The sequence below is a fragment of the Osmerus eperlanus genome, chromosome 25 (assembly GCF_963692335.1).
Source record: "Osmerus eperlanus chromosome 25, fOsmEpe2.1, whole genome shotgun sequence".
NCBI classification, from domain to species: Eukaryota; Metazoa; Chordata; class Actinopteri; order Osmeriformes; family Osmeridae; genus Osmerus; species Osmerus eperlanus.
This window is the reverse complement of record NC_085042.1, coordinates 545,024-559,510: the sequence shown is the minus strand read 5'-3', so window position 1 is coordinate 559,510 and position 14,487 is coordinate 545,024. Positions and strand designations below refer to the sequence as shown.

General features: G+C 47.5%; 10 non-coding genes across 10 annotated transcripts; all 10 read right to left on the bottom strand.

Annotated features, from left to right (window-relative positions):
• Positions 1-1,019: 1,019 nt before the first annotated feature.
• On the bottom strand, positions 1,020-1,092 carry trnaq-uug (transfer RNA glutamine (anticodon UUG)). The gene has a single exon. It is a non-coding gene; the product is annotated as a tRNA-Gln (tRNA).
• A 937-nt stretch (positions 1,093-2,029) lies between these two features.
• Positions 2,030-2,102, bottom strand: trnaq-uug (transfer RNA glutamine (anticodon UUG)). The gene has a single exon. It is a non-coding gene; the product is annotated as a tRNA-Gln (tRNA).
• Positions 2,103-2,534: 432 nt separating this feature from the next.
• trnaq-uug (transfer RNA glutamine (anticodon UUG)) lies at positions 2,535-2,607 on the bottom strand. Its single transcript has one exon. It is a non-coding gene; the product is annotated as a tRNA-Gln (tRNA).
• Positions 2,608-3,039: 432 nt separating this feature from the next.
• Positions 3,040-3,112, bottom strand: trnaq-uug (transfer RNA glutamine (anticodon UUG)). Its single transcript has one exon. It is a non-coding gene; the product is annotated as a tRNA-Gln (tRNA).
• A 1,362-nt stretch (positions 3,113-4,474) lies between these two features.
• Positions 4,475-4,547, bottom strand: trnaq-uug (transfer RNA glutamine (anticodon UUG)). The gene has a single exon. It is a non-coding gene; the product is annotated as a tRNA-Gln (tRNA).
• Positions 4,548-5,484: 937 nt separating this feature from the next.
• Positions 5,485-5,556, bottom strand: trnaq-uug (transfer RNA glutamine (anticodon UUG)). Its single transcript has one exon. It is a non-coding gene; the product is annotated as a tRNA-Gln (tRNA).
• A 1,363-nt stretch (positions 5,557-6,919) lies between these two features.
• On the bottom strand, positions 6,920-6,992 carry trnaq-uug (transfer RNA glutamine (anticodon UUG)). Its single transcript has one exon. It is a non-coding gene; the product is annotated as a tRNA-Gln (tRNA).
• A 2,757-nt stretch (positions 6,993-9,749) lies between these two features.
• On the bottom strand, positions 9,750-9,822 carry trnaq-uug (transfer RNA glutamine (anticodon UUG)). The gene has a single exon. It is a non-coding gene; the product is annotated as a tRNA-Gln (tRNA).
• A 1,827-nt stretch (positions 9,823-11,649) lies between these two features.
• trnaq-uug (transfer RNA glutamine (anticodon UUG)) lies at positions 11,650-11,722 on the bottom strand. The gene has a single exon. It is a non-coding gene; the product is annotated as a tRNA-Gln (tRNA).
• A 1,827-nt stretch (positions 11,723-13,549) lies between these two features.
• trnaq-uug (transfer RNA glutamine (anticodon UUG)) lies at positions 13,550-13,622 on the bottom strand. The gene has a single exon. It is a non-coding gene; the product is annotated as a tRNA-Gln (tRNA).
• Between the last annotated feature and the right edge of the window lie 865 nt (positions 13,623-14,487).

Genomic DNA, 14,487 nt, shown 5'->3' with positions numbered 1-14,487 from the left:
TGATAAGAAGAAGGGAATCTAGCTAACGACACCATAAGGCATTGTGGACTTCCGCATTGGCTGTATGAACTCGGATTACTGGATTCAAAGTCCAGAGTGCTGACCATTACACCATGGAACCCCTACTTGCAGATTATCAAAAGATAATATCGAAAGCGACCATATTTGGACGAGAGGGCAAAGTGGTGGAGGGGCAAAGGGCGGGTCCATGGGCGGGGCTGACTGAGAAGCCACCTCGCTAACAGCCTTTCTCTACTTGCCACTATGCCCCTGGCTAGTAAACCGCAAAAAGTCGCTGCAAACATTGTTAGCTTCCATGGAGAAGACCCCCTTTGTCCAAACGGGCTGTCAATCACTCCAGACTGGACCTGTCAATCAAGCCAGCCACGCCCCCAAATATACCAATCTTTAAGGTTTAATATCTACTTAATTATGAAATTATTTTCAGATGGACCACCAGGACACTGATAAGAAGAAGGGAATCTAGCTAACGACACCATAAGGCATTGTGGACTTCCGCATTGGCTGTATGAACTCGGATTACTGGATTCAAAGTCCAGAGTGCTGACCATTACACCATGGAACCCCTACTTGCAGATTATCAAAAGATAATATCGAAAGCGACCATATTTGGACGAGAGGGCAAAGTGGTGGAGGGGCAAAGGGCGGGTCCATGTGCGGGGCTGACTGAGAAGCCACCTCGCTAACAGCCTTTCTCTACTTGCCACTATGCCCCTGGCTAGTAAACCGCTCAAAGTCGCTGCAAACATTGTTAGCTTCCATGAAGAAGACCCCCTTTGTCCAAACGGGATGTCAATCACTCCAGACTGGACCTGTCAATCAAGCCAGCCACGCCCCCAAATATACCGATCTTTAAGGTTTAATATCTACTTAATTATGACATTATTTTCAGATGGACCACCAGGACACTGATAAGAAAAAGGGAATCTAGCTAACGACACCATAAGGCTTTGTGGACTTCTCCATTGGCTGTATTTTGAGTTGCGGACTTTGCCTGTAGGTTCCACCGAGATTTGAACTCGGATTACTGGATTCAAAGTCCAGAGTGCTGACCATTACACCATGGAATCCCTGCTTGCAGATTATCAAAAGATAATATCGAAAGCGACCATATTTGGACGAGAGGGCAAAGTGGTGGAGGGGCAAAGGGCGGGTCCATGGGAGGGGCTGACTGAGAAGCCACCTCGCTAACAGCCTTTCTCTACTTGCCACTATGCCCCTGGCTAGTAAACCGCTCAAAGTCGCTGCAAACATTGTTAGCTTCCATGAAGAAGACCCCCTTTGTCCAAACGGGCTGTCAATCACTCCAGACTGGACCTGTCAATCAAGCCAGCCACGCCCCCAAATATACCGATCTTTAAGGTTTAATATCTACTTAATTATGACATTATTTTCAGATGGACCACCAGGACACTGATAAGAAGAAGGGAATCTAGCTAACGACACCATAAGGCATTGTGGACTTCTCCATTGGCTGTATTTTGAGTCGCGGACTCTGCCTGTAGGTTCCACCGAGATATGAACTCGGATTACTGGATTCAAAGTCCAGAGTGCTGACCAGTACACCATGGAATCCCTGCTTGCAGATTATCAAAAGATAATATCGAAAGCAACCATATTTGGACGAGAGGGCAAAGTGGTGGAGGGGCAAAGGGCGGGTCCATGGGCGGGGCTGACTGAGAAGCCACCTCGCTAACAGCCTTTCTCTACTTGCCACTATGCCCCTGGCTAGTAAACCGCTCAAAGTCGCTGCAAACATTGTTAGCTTCCATGGAGAAGACCCCCTTTGTCCAAACGGGCTGTCAATCACTCCAGACTGGACCTGTCAATCAAGCCAGCCACGCCCCCAAATATACCGATCTTTAAGGTTTAATATCTACTTAATTATGAAATTATTTTCAGATGGACCACCAGGACACTGATAAGAAAAAGGGAATCTAGCTAACGACACCATAAGGCTTTGTGGACTTCTCCATTGGCTGTATTTTGAGTCGCGGACTTTGCCTGTAGGTTCCACCGAGATTTGAACTCGGATTACTGGATTCAAAGTCCAGAGTGCTGACCATTACACCATGGAATCCCTGCTTGCAGATTATCAAAAGATAATATCGAAAGCGACCATATTTGGACGAGAGGGCAAAGTGGTGGAGGGGCAAAGGGCGGGTCCATGGGAGGGGCTGACTGAGAAGCCACCTCGCTAACAGCCTTTCTCTACTTGCCACTATGCCCCTGGCTAGTAAACCGCTCAAAGTCGCTGCAAACATTGTTAGCTTCCATGAAGAAGACCCCCTTTGTCCAAACGGGCTGTCAATCACTCCAGACTGGACCTGTCAATCAAGCCAGCCACGCCCCCAAATATACCGATCTTTAAGGTTTAATATCTACTTAATTATGAAATTATTTTCAGATGGACCACCAGGACACTGATAGGAAGAAGGGAATCTAGCTAACGACACCATAAGGCATTGTGGACTTCTCCATTGGCTGTATTTTGAGTCGCGGACTCTGCCTGTAGGTTCCACCGAGATTTGAACTCGGATTACTGGATTCAAAGTCCAGAGTGCTGACCAGTACACCATGGAATCCCTGCTTGCAGATTATCAAAAGATAATATCGAAAGCAACCATATTTGGACGAGAGGGCAAAGTGGTGGAGGGGCAAAGGGCGGGTCCATGGGCGGGGCTGACTGAGAAGCCACCTCGCTAACAGCCTTTCTCTACTTGCCACTATGCCCCTGGCTAGTAAACCGCTCAAAGTCGCTGCAAACATTGTTAGCTTCCATGGAGAAGACCCCCTTTGTCCAAACGGGCTGTCAATCACTCCAGACTGGACCTGTCAATCAAGCCAGCCACGCCCCCAAATATACCGATCTTTAAGGTTTAATATCTATTTAATTATGAAATTATTTTCAGATGGACCACCAGGACACTGATAAGAAAAAGGGAATCTAGCTAACGACACCATAAGGCTTGGTGGACTTCTCCATTGGCTGTATTTTGAGTCGCGGACTTTGCCTGTAGGTTCCACCGAGATTTGAACTCGGATTACTCGATTCAAAGTCCAGAGTGCTGACCATTACACCATGGAATCCCTGCTTGCAGATTATCAAAAGATAATATCGAAAGCGACCATATTTGGACGAGAGGGCAAAGTGGTGGAGGGTCAAAGGGCGGGTCCATGGGAGGGGCTGACTGAGAAGCCACCTCGCTAACAGCCTTTCTCTACTTGCCACTATGCCCCTGGCTAGTAAACCGCTCAAAGTCGCTGCAAACATTGTTAGCTTCCATGAAGAAGACCCCCTTTGTCCAAACGGGCTGTCAATCACTCCAGACTGGACCTGTCAATCAAGCCAGCCACGCCCCCAAATATACCGATCTTTAAGGTTTAATATCTACTTAATTATGACATTATTTTCAGATGGACCACCAGGACACTGATAAGAAGAAGGGAATCTAGCTAACGACACCATAAGGCATTGTGGACTTCCGCATTGGCTGTATGAACTCGGATTACTGGATTCAAAGTCCAGAGTGCTGACCATTACACCATGGAACCCCTACTTGCAGATTATCAAAAGATAATATCGAAAGCGACCATATTTGGACGAGAGGGCAAAGTGGTGGAGGGGCAAAGGGCGGGTCCATGGGCGGGGCTGACTGAGAAGCCACCTCGCTAACAGCCTTTCTCTACTTGCCACTATGCCCCTGGCTAGTAAACCGCAAAAAGTCGCTGCAAACATTGTTAGCTTCCATGGAGAAGACCCCCTTTGTCCAAACGGGCTGTCAATCACTCCAGACTGGACCTGTCAATCAAGCCAGCCACGCCCCCAAATATACCAATCTTTAAGGTTTAATATCTACTTAATTATGAAATTATTTTCAGATGGACCACCAGGACACTGATAAGAAGAAGGGAATCTAGCTAACGACACCATAAGGCATTGTGGACTTCCGCATTGGCTGTATGAACTCGGATTACTGGATTCAAAGTCCAGAGTGCTGACCATTACACCATGGAACCCCTACTTGCAGATTATCAAAAGATAATATCGAAAGCGACCATATTTGGACGAGAGGGCAAAGTGGTGGAGGGGCAAAGGGCGGGTCCATGTGCGGGGCTGACTGAGAAGCCACCTCGCTAACAGCCTTTCTCTACTTGCCACTATGCCCCTGGCTAGTAAACCGCTCAAAGTCGCTGCAAACATTGTTAGCTTCCATGAAGAAGACCCCCTTTGTCCAAACGGGCTGTCAATCACTCCAGACTGGACCTGTCAATCAAGCCAGCCACGCCCCCAAATATACCGATCTTTAAGGTTTAATATCTACTTAATTATGACATTATTTTCAGATGGACCACCAGGACACTGATAAGAAAAAGGGAATCTAGCTAACGACACCATAAGGCTTTGTGGACTTCTCCATTGGCTGTATTTTGAGTTGCGGACTTTGCCTGTAGGTTCCACCGAGATTTGAACTCGGATTACTGGATTCAAAGTCCAGAGTGCTGACCATTACACCATGGAATCCCTGCTTGCAGATTATCAAAAGATAATATCGAAAGCGACCATATTTGGACGAGAGGGCAAAGTGGTGGAGGGGCAAAGGGCGGGTCCATGGGAGGGGCTGACTGAGAAGCCACCTCGCTAACAGCCTTTCTCTACTTGCCACTATGCCCCTGGCTAGTAAACCGCTCAAAGTCGCTGCAAACATTGTTAGCTTCCATGAAGAAGACCCCCTTTGTCCAAACGGGCTGTCAATCACTCCAGACTGGACCTGTCAATCAAGCCAGCCACGCCCCCAAATATACCGATCTTTAAGGTTTAATATCTACTTAATTATGAAATTATTTTCAGATGGACCACCAGGACACTGATAAGAAGAAGGGAATCTAGCTAACGACACCATAAGGCATTGTGGACTTCTCCATTGGCTGTATTTTGAGTCGCGGACTCTGCCTGTAGGTTCCACCGAGATATGAACTCGGATTACTGGATTCAAAGTCCAGAGTGCTGACCAGTACACCATGGAATCCCTGCTTGCAGATTATCAAAAGATAATATCGAAAGCAACCATATTTGGACGAGAGGGCAAATTGGTGGAGGGGCAAAGGGCGGGTCCATGGGCGGGGCTGACTGAGAAGCCACCTCGCTAACAGCCTTTCTCTACTTGCCACTATGCCCCTGGCTAGTAAACCGCTCAAAGTCGCTGCAAACATTGTTAGCTTCCATGGAGAAGACCCCCTTTGTCCAAACGGGCTGTCAATCACTCCAGACTGGACCTGTCAATCAAGCCAGCCACGCCCCCAAATATACCGATCTTTAAGGTTTAATATCTACTTAATTATGAAATTATTTTCAGATGGACCACCAGGACACTGATAAGAAAAAGGGAATCTAGCTAACGACACCATAAGGCTTTGTGGACTTCTCCATTGGCTGTATTTTGAGTCGCGGACTTTGCCTGTAGGTTCCACCGAGATTTGAACTCGGATTACTGGATTCAAAGTCCAGAGTGCTGACCATTACACCATGGAACCCCTACTTGCAGATTATCAAAAGATAATATCGAAAGCGACCATATTTGGACGAGAGGGCAAAGTGGTGGAGGGGCAAAGGGCGGGTCCATGGGCGGGGCTGACTGAGAAGCCACCTCGCTAACAGCCTTTCTCTACTTGCCACTATGCCCCTGGCTAGTAAACCGCTCAAAGTCGCTGCAAACATTGTTAGCTTCCATGAAGAAGACCCCCTTTGTCCAAACGGGCTGTCAATCACTCCAGACTGGACCTGTCAATCAAGCCAGCCACGCCCCCAAATATACCGATCTTTAAGGTTTAATATCTACTTAATTATGACATTATTTTCAGATGGACCACCAGGACACTGATAAGAAGAAGGGAATCTAGCTAACGACACCATAAGGCATTGTGGACTTCCGCATTGGCTGTATGAACTCGGATTACTGGATTCAAAGTCCAGAGTGCTGACCATTACACCATGGAACCCCTACTTGCAGATTATCAAAAGATAATATCGAAAGCGACCATATTTGGACGAGAGGGCAAAGTGGTGGAGGGGCAAAGGGCGGGTCCATGGGCGGGGCTGACTGAGAAGCCACCTCGCTAACAGCCTTTCTCTACTTGCCACTATGCCCCTGGCTAGTAAACCGCAAAAAGTCGCTGCAAACATTGTTAGCTTCCATGGAGAAGACCCCCTTTGTCCAAACGGGCTGTCAATCACTCCAGACTGGACCTGTCAATCAAGCCAGCCACGCCCCCAAATATACCAATCTTTAAGGTTTAATATCTACTTAATTATGAAATTATTTTCAGATGGACCACCAGGACACTGATAAGAAGAAGGGAATCTAGCTAACGACACCATAAGGCATTGTGGACTTCCGCATTGGCTGTATGAACTCGGATTACTGGATTCAAAGTCCAGAGTGCTGACCATTACACCATGGAACCCCTACTTGCAGATTATCAAAAGATAATATCGAAAGCGACCATATTTGGACGAGAGGGCAAAGTGGTGGAGGGGCAAAGGGCGGGTCCATGGGCGGGGCTGACTGAGAAGCCACCTCGCTAACAGCCTTTCTCTACTTGCCACTATGCCCCTGGCTAGTAAACCGCTCAAAGTCGCTGCAAACATTGTTAGCTTCCATGGAGAAGACCCCCTTTGTCCAAACGGGCTGTCAATCACTCCAGACTGGACCTGTCAATCAAGCCAGCCACGCCCCCAAATATACCGATCTTTAAGGTTTAATATCTACTTAATTATGAAATTATTTTCAGATGGACCACCAGGACACTGATAAGAAAAAGGGAATCTAGCTAACGACACCATAAGGCTTTGTGGACTTCTCCATTGGCTGTATTTTGAGTAGCGGACTTTGCCTGTAGGTTCCACCGAGATTTGAACTCGGATTACTGGATTCAAAGTCCAGAGTGCTGACCAGTACACCATGGAATCCCTGCTTGCAGATTATCAAAAGATAATATCGAAAGCGACCATATTTGGACGAGAGGGCAAAGTGGTGGAGGGGCAAAGGGCGGGTCCATGGGCGGGGCTGACTGAGAAGCCACCTCGCTAACAGCCTTTCTCTACTTGCCACTATGCCCCTGGCTAGCAAACCGCTCAAAGTCGCTGCAAACATTGTTAGCTTCCATGAAGAAGACCCCCTTTGTCCAAACGGGCTGTCAATCACTCCAGACTGGACCTGTCAATCAAGCCAGCCACGCCCCCAAATATACCGATCTTTAAGGTTTAATATCTACTTAATTATGAAATTATTTTCAGATGGACCACCAGGACACTGATAAGAAGAAGGGAATCTAGCTAACGACACCATAAGGCATTGTGGACTTCCGCATTGGCTGTATGAACTCGGATTACTGGATTCAAAGTCCAGAGTACTGACCGTTACACCATGGAACCCCTACTTGCAGATTATCAAAAGATAATATCGAAAGCGACCATATTTGGACGAGAGGGCAAAGTGGTGGAGGGGCAAAGGGCGGGTCCATGGGCGGGGCTGACTGAGAAGCCACCTCGCTAACAGCCTTTCTCTACTTGCCACTATGCCCCTGGCTAGTAAACCGCTCAAAGTCGCTGCAAACATTGTTAGCTTCCATGGAGAAGACCCCCTTTGTCCAAACGGGCTGTCAATCACTCCAGACTGGACCTGTCAATCAAGCCAGCCACGCCCCCAAATATACCGATCTTTAAGGTTTAATATCTACTTAATTATGAAATTATTTTCAGATGGACCACCAGGACACTGATAAGAAGAAGGGAATCTAGCTAACGACACCATAAGGCATTGTGGACTTCCGCATTGGCTGTATGAACTCGGATTACTGGAGTCAAAGTCCAGAGTGCTGACCATTACACCATGGAACCCCTACTTGCAGATTATCAAAAGATAATATCGAAAGCGACCATATTTGGACGAGAGGGCAAAGTGGTGGAGGGGCAAAGGGCGGGTCCATGGGCGGGGCTGACTGAGAAGCCACCTCGCTAACAGCCTTTCTCTACTTGCCACTATGCCCCTGGCTAGTAAACCGCAAAAAGTCGCTGCAAACATTGTTAGCTTCCATGGAGAAGACCCCCTTTGTCCAAACGGGCTGTCAATCACTCCAGACTGGACCTGTCAATCAAGCCAGCCACGCCCCCAAATATACCAATCTTTAAGGTTTAATATCTACTTAATTATGAAATTATTTTCAGATGGACCACCAGGACACTGATAAGAAGAAGGGAATCTAGCTAACGACACCATAAGGCATTGTGGACTTCCGCATTGGCTGTATGAACTCGGATTACTGGATTCAAAGTCCAGAGTGCTGACCATTACACCATGGAACCCCTACTTGCAGATTATCAAAAGATAATATCGAAAGCGACCATATTTGGACGAGAGGGCAAAGTGGTGGAGGGGCAAAGGGCGGGTCCATGTGCGGGGCTGACTGAGAAGCCACCTCGCTAACAGCCTTTCTCTACTTGCCACTATGCCCCTGGCTAGTAAACCGCTCAAAGTCGCTGCAAACATTGTTAGCTTCCATGAAGAAGACCCCCTTTGTCCAAACGGGCTGTCAATCACTCCAGACTGGACCTGTCAATCAAGCCAGCCACGCCCCCAAATATACCGATCTTTAAGGTTTAATATCTACTTAATTATGACATTATTTTCAGATGGACCACCAGGACACTGATAAGAAGAAGGGAATCTAGCTAACGACACCATAAGGCATTGTGGACTTCCGCATTGGCTGTATGAACTCGGATTACTGGATTCAAAGTCCAGAGTGCTGACCATTACACCATGGAACCCCTACTTGCAGATTATCAAAAGATAATATCGAAAGCGACCATATTTGGACGAGAGGGCAAAGTGGTGGAGGGGCAAAGGGCGGGTCCATGGGCGGGGCTGACTGAGAAGCCACCTCGCTAACAGCCTTTCTCTACTTGCCACTATGCCCCTGGCTAGTAAACCGCAAAAAGTCGCTGCAAACATTGTTAGCTTCCATGGAGAAGACCCCCTTTGTCCAAACGGGCTGTCAATCACTCCAGACTGGACCTGTCAATCAAGCCAGCCACGCCCCCAAATATACCAATCTTTAAGGTTTAATATCTACTTAATTATGAAATTATTTTCAGATGGACCACCAGGACACTGATAAGAAGAAGGGAATCTAGCTAACGACACCATAAGGCATTGTGGACTTCCGCATTGGCTGTATGAACTCGGATTACTGGATTCAAAGTCCAGAGTGCTGACCATTACACCATGGAACCCCTACTTGCAGATTATCAAAAGATAATATCGAAAGCGACCATATTTGGACGAGAGGGCAAAGTGGTGGAGGGGCAAAGGGCGGGTCCATGGGCGGGGCTGACTGAGAAGCCACCTCGCTAACAGCCTTTCTCTACTTGCCACTATGCCCCTGGCTAGTAAACCGCTCAAAGTCGCTGCAAACATTGTTAGCTTCCATGGAGAAGATCCCCTTTGTCCAAACGGGCTGTCAATCACTCCAGACTGGACCTGTCAATCAAGCCAGCCACGCCCCCAAATATACCGATCTTTAAGGTTTAATATCTACTTAATTATGAAATTATTTTCAGATGGACCACCAGGACACTGATAAGAAAAAGGGAATCTAGCTAACGACACCATAAGGCTTTGTGGACTTCTCCATTGGCTGTATTTTGAGTAGCGGACTTTGCCTGTAGGTTCCACCGAGATTTGAACTCGGATTACTGGATTCAAAGTCCAGAGTGCTGACCAGTACACCATGGAATCCCTGCTTGCAGATTATCAAAAGATAATATCGAAAGCGACCATATTTGGACGAGAGGGCAAAGTGGTGGAGGGGCAAAGGGCGGGTCCATGGGCGGGGCTGACTGAGAAGCCACCTCGCTAACAGCCTTTCTCTACTTGCCACTATGCCCCTGGCTAGTAAACCGCTCAAAGTCGCTGCAAACATTGTTAGCTTCCATGAAGAAGACCCCCTTTGTCCAAACGGGCTGTCAATCACTCCAGACTGGACCTGTCAATCAAGCCAGCCACGCCCCCAAATATACCGATCTTTAAGGTTTAATATCTACTTAATTATGAAATTATTTTCAGATGGACCACCAGGACACTGATAAGAAGAAGGGAATCTAGCTAACGACACCATAAGGCATTGTGGACTTCCGCATTGGCTGTATGAACTCGGATTACTGGATTCAAAGTCCAGAGTACTGACCGTTACACCATGGAACCCCTACTTGCAGATTATCAAAAGATAATATCGAAAGCGACCATATTTGGACGAGAGGGCAAAGTGGTGGAGGGGCAAAGGGCGGGTCCATGGGCGGGGCTGACTGAGAAGCCACCTCGCTAACAGCCTTTCTCTACTTGCCACTATGCCCCTGGCTAGTAAACCGCTCAAAGTCGCTGCAAACATTGTTAGCTTCCATGGAGAAGACCCCCTTTGTCCAAACGGGCTGTCAATCACTCCAGACTGGACCTGTCAATCAAGCCAGCCACGCCCCCAAATATACCGATCTTTAAGGTTTAATATCTACTTAATTATGAAATTATTTTCAGATGGACCACCAGGACACTGATAAGAAGAAGGGAATCTAGCTAACGACACCATAAGGCATTGTGGACTTCCGCATTGGCTGTATGAACTCGGATTACTGGAGTCAAAGTCCAGAGTGCTGACCATTACACCATGGAACCCCTACTTGCAGATTATCAAAAGATAATATCGAAAGCGACCATATTTGGACGAGAGGGCAAAGTGGTGGAGGGGCAAAGGGCGGGTCCATGGGCGGGGCTGACTGAGAAGCCACCTCGCTAACAGCCTTTCTCTACTTGCCACTATGCCCCTGGCTAGTAAACCGCTCAAAGTCGCTGCAAACATTGTTAGCTTCCATGAAGAAGACCCCCTTTGTCCAAACGGGCTGTCAATCACTCCAGACTGGACCTGTCAATCAAGCCAGCCACGCCCCCAAATATACCGATCTTTAAGGTTTAATATCTACTTAATTATGAAATTATTTTCAGATGGACCACCAGGACACTGATAAGAAGAAGGGAATCTAGCTAACGACACCATAAGGCAGTGTGGACTTCCGCATTGGCTGTATGAACTCGGATTACTGGATTCAAAGTCCAGAGTACTGACCGTTACACCATGGAACCCCTACTTGCAGATTATCAAAAGATAATATCGAAAGCGACCATATTTGGACGAGAGGGCAAAGTGGTGGAGGGGCAAAGGGCGGGTCCATGGGCGGGGCTGACTGAGAAGCCACCTCGCTAACAGCCTTTCTCTACTTGCCACTATGCCCCTGGCTAGTAAACCGCTCAAAGTCGCTGCAAACATTGTTAGCTTCCATGGAGAAGACCCCCTTTGTCCAAACGGGCTGTCAATCACTCCAGACTGGACCTGTCAATCAAGCCAGCCACGCCCCCAAATATACCGATCTTTAAGGTTTAATATCTACTTAATTATGAAATTATTTTCAGATGGACCACCAGGACACTGATAAGAAGAAGGGAATCTAGCTAACGACACCATAAGGCATTGTGGACTTCTCCATTGGCTGTATTTTGAGTCGCGGACTCTGCCTGTAGGTTCCACCGAGATTTGAACTCGGATTACTGGATTCAAAGTCCAGAGTGCTGACCAGTACACCATGGAATCCCTGCTTGCAGATTATCAAAAGATAATATCGAAAGCGACCGTATTTGGACGAGAGGGCAAAGTGGTGGAGGGGCAAAGGGCGGGTCCATGGGCGGGGCTGACTGAGAAGCCACCTCGCTAACAGCCTTTCTCTACTTGCCACTATGCCCCTGGCTAGTAAACCGCTCAAAGTCGCTGCAAACATTGTTAGCTTCCATGAAGAAGACCCCCTTTGTCCAAACGGGCTGTCAATCACTCCAGACTGGACCTGTCAATCAAGCCAGCCACGCCCCCAAATATACCGATCTTTAAGGTTTAATATCTACTTAATTATGAAATTATTTTCAGATGGACCACCAGGACACTGATAAGAAGGAGGGAATCTAGCTAACGACACCATAAGGCATTGTGGACTTCCGCATTGGCTGTATGAACTCGGATTACTGGAGTCAAAGTCCAGAGTGCTGACCATTACACCATGGAACCCCTACTTGCAGATTATCAAAAGATAATATCGAAAGCGACCATATTTGGACGAGAGGGCAAAGTGGTGGAGGGGCAAAGGGCGGGTCCATGGGCGGGGCTGACTGAGAAGCCACCTCGCTAACAGCCTTTCTCTACTTGCCACTATGCCCCTGGCTAGTAAACCGCTCAAAGTCGCTGCAAACATTGTTAGCTTCCATGAAGAAGACCCCCTTTGTCCAAACGGGCTGTCAATCACTCCAGACTGGACCTGTCAATCAAGCCAGCCACGCCCCCAAATATACCGATCTTTAAGGTTTAATATCTACTTAATTATGAAATTATTTTCAGATGGACCACCAGGACACTGATAAGAAGAAGGGAATCTAGCTAACGACACCATAAGGCATTGTGGACTTCCGCATTGGCTGTATGAACTCGGATTACTGGAGTCAAAGTCCAGAGTGCTGACCATTACACCACGGAACCCCTACTTGCAGATTATCAAAAGATAATATCGAAAGCGACCATATTTGGACGAGAGGGCAAAGTGGTGGAGGGGCAAAGGGCGGGTCCATGGGCGGGGCTGACTGAGAAGCCACCTCGCTAACAGCCTTTCTCTACTTGCCACTATGCCCCTGGCTAGTAAACCGCTCAAAGTCGCTGCAAACATTGTTAGCTTCCATGAAGAAGACCCCCTTTGTCCAAACGGGCTGTCAATCACTCCAGACTGGACCTGTCAATCAAGCCAGCCACGCCCCCAAATATACCGATCTTTAAGGTTTAATATCTACTTAATTATGAAATTATTTTCAGATGGACCACCAGGACACTGATAAGAAGAAGGGAATCTAGCTAACGACACCATAAGGCATTGTGGACTTCCGCATTGGCTGTATGAACTCGGATTACTGGAGTCAAAGTCCAGAGTGCTGACCATTACACCATGGAACCCCTACTTGCAGATTATCAAAAGATAATATCGAAAGCGACCATATTTGGACGAGAGGGCAAAGTGGTGGAGGGGCAAAGGGCGGGTCCATGGGCGGGGCTGACTGAGAAGCCACCTCGCTAACAGCCTTTCTCTACTTGCCACTATGCCCCTGGCTAGTAAACCGCTCAAAGTCGCTGCAAACATTGTTAGCTTCCATGGAGAAGACCCCCTTTGTCCAAACGGGCTGTCAATCACTCCAGACTGGACCTGTCAATCAAGCCAGCCACGCCCCCAAATATACCGATCTTTAAGGTTTAATATCTACTTAATTATGAAATTATTTTCAGATGGACCACCAGGACACTGATAAGAAAAAGGAAATCTAGCTAACGACACCATAAGGCTTTGTGGACTTCTCCATTGGCTGTATTTTGAGTTGCGGACTTTGCCTGTAGGTTCCACCGAGATTTGAACTCGGATTACTGGATTCAAAGTCCAGAGTGCTGACCATTACACCATGGAATCCCTGCTTGCAGATTATCAAAAGATAATATCGAAAGCGACCATATTTGGACGAGAGGGCAAAGTGGTGGAGGGGCAAAGGGCGGGTCCATGGGAGGGGCTGACTGAGAATCCACCTCGCTAACAGACTTTCTCTACTTGCCACTATGCCCCTGGCTAGTAAACCGCTCAAAGTCGCTGCAAACATTGTTAGCTTCCATGAAGAAGACCCCCTTTGTCCAAACGGGCTGTCAATCACTCCAGACTGGACCTGTCAATCAAGCCAGCCACGCCCCCAAATATACCGATCTTTAAGGTTTAATATCTACTTAATTATGAAATTATTTTCAGATGGACCACCAGGACACTGATAAGAAGAAGGGAATCTAGCTAACGACACCATAAGGCATTGTGGACTTCCGCATTGGCTGTATGAACTCGGATTACTGGATTCAAAGTCCAGAGTGCTGACCATTACACCATGGAACCCCTACTTGCAGATTATCAAAAGATAATATCGAAAGCGACCATATTTGGACGAGAGGGCAAAGTGGTGGAGGGGCAAAGGGCGGGTCCATGGGCGGGGCTGACTGAGAAGCCACCTCGCTAACAGCCTTTCTCTACTTGCCACTATGCCCCTGGCTAGTAAACCGCTCAAAGTCGCTGCAAACATTGTTAGCTTCCATGAAGAAGACCCCCTTTGTCCAAACGGGCTGTCAATCACTCCAGACTGGACCTGTCAATCAAGCCAGCCACGCCCCCAAATATACCGATCTTTAAGGTTTAATATCTACTTAATTATGAAATTATTTTCAGATGGACCACCAGGACACTGATAAGAAGAAGGGAATCTAGCTAACGACACCATAAGGCATTGTGGACTTCCGCAT